Genomic DNA, 1,911 nt, shown 5'->3' on the forward strand with positions numbered 1-1,911 from the left:
ACAGAAAAGAAATTTACATCAAAGAAAATTATATCCATAGATGTAGCTGTGCTTCTCTTACCAAGAGCTGCCAAAACAATAAATACCAGGAAAAACAAAAGGAAACCTATTTTCATAACAAAATATCCATATGAACATTCATTTTGTTTTGCTGGGAATGGGTTGCATTATCAGTAGAATTTAAACAATTTCCAGCAATATCATTTTTCTGGTTATCAAGAGAGCCTTTGTATTTGAGTTTCTGTTTAGACTATGGGCTCTTTAGTTAAGCAAGGAAACTTATATAAACTCTTCAAAACTTGAGTTTGCTGTTCAAGTCATCTTTAAAATAAAGGTTATGATAAAAATCTAAGGTTCCCTTAAGAAGTAAATTGGTGCCAGAAGGTTCTGGAAAGGAATAGTTATGAAATAGCAGAAGCCTGAAGAACTTATAAAAGAAAGTACTTTAGTATATATTAGCTTTTATGCCAGTTGGTCATTTTAAAAGATAGGAATCTCTTAGAAAAACAGAGAAATTAGAGGAAAAAAATACTTTTTTTTTTTTACCTGAAAGAGACTCTCTGAGAGGTTTGGGCAAATGTAGGGTATGGTATTGCCTCCTGAAAAGATTTATAAACTGAGGTGAATACTTTTCTTCTACTGAGGCCACACGGAACAGAAAGCTGTAAAAATTTGGAAATCCTGTCTAGGTGAACTAAGAGCTAGTCCTAAAAAAGCATGTTAGTTTTAGGTGAAGAGCACCAACCCAACGCCTCACAGCTTCAACTATGAAGGCTGCTGCATCAGCTCAATGTATTGCAATAACTTACCGCTTTGCGTACTTAACTGGTGTCTGGACGCAGGTGGAAGAGCCGGAGCGGTGCTAGGGACTCGTCGCAGCCAGAGCGGACCTGGAGGAGAAGAGGGACGTGCGTAGGCAACCGGCCACGGCTCAGGCTCCTAGGACCATGGGCGTCAGGCCTTTAAGACACGAGGCTCCCTGCGTCCATGAGGAAGAGCGACTGCTCTGGCAGCCCTGCCTTTTCCATGGTTGTGGAGGCCAAGAGCCTCAGGCCACCCCAGTACGCGCAGGTGACTTCAAGGGGTGGCCTGCTCCTCTCAACCGGCATCCAGGCCTTGGACACGCCAACAGACGGGCCCTTCTACGGATCTGCCGGGACCGAGCGAAGAGGGAGAGCTTGCGGTCTCCGCAGGCTGCACCGGCCCACTGGGCCCAGTGCACGAGAACTGTCCAGAAAGGTGGCTCTCCTCGTCCACCACCAGCTAGTGGAGCTCTGCCACACGGTGTTTGTGGCGGAGAAGTGGCCCAGCCCCTCACAGACGGTTTGAAGGCCCCAGGGCCTCGCACAAAGGAGCAGACGCTGTGCTGCGACCAGGCCCGCTTCCAGCTCTTCACGCCGCTGGCCGCCATCTTGGCTGACAGGGCCGGCGCGGGGCGCGGGCTACTTCCGGCTCCACCTCCGCCTCGAGGCCAGGGGCTCAGGCCTCACCCTGGGCCTCTTCGCCGCTTTCAGCCTCTGACGCCAGTCTCCTTCCGCTGCCAAGGCCAGCTGTGCTCCGAGTGGAGAAAGTGCCCTGAAGAGCCCGGATGTGCATGGCTTCGAGGCACCCAGCTCAGCTCGCTGGCGTCTGGACTCCTGAAGAAGGCGGCAGCGGAGGAGACGCCGTGAGAAGGCCGGGCTGGCAGGGGCAGAGGCAGCTGGTGATGCCCCGGCGTTTGGAAGGACGGAAACTGCTTGACCCTTCCTGCATGGCCAGAACGCTTCTTAGGCCAAAAGATGCCAAGCAGAGCCTATTTTTTGACCCTGTGTGAAGATATTTTCAGATATTTTTGCACACCGTTGTACATAAGGAGGGCAGATGGACGTGGTCGTGAGCTTCCGGCGGAGCAGGTACCCAGATCTCATTCTA

The 1,911-nt window shown here is 50.7% G+C and overlaps 1 pseudogene; it reads left to right on the top strand.

The window, feature by feature from the left end:
- The first annotated feature begins 987 nt into the window (after positions 1-987).
- On the top strand, positions 988-1,670 carry LOC133091744 (E3 ubiquitin-protein ligase MARCHF2-like; annotated as a pseudogene).
- Positions 1,671-1,911: the final 241 nt, after the last annotated feature.

The sequence above is a fragment of the Eubalaena glacialis genome, chromosome 5 (assembly GCF_028564815.1).
Source record: "Eubalaena glacialis isolate mEubGla1 chromosome 5, mEubGla1.1.hap2.+ XY, whole genome shotgun sequence".
Classification (NCBI taxonomy): domain Eukaryota; kingdom Metazoa; phylum Chordata; class Mammalia; order Artiodactyla; family Balaenidae; genus Eubalaena; species Eubalaena glacialis.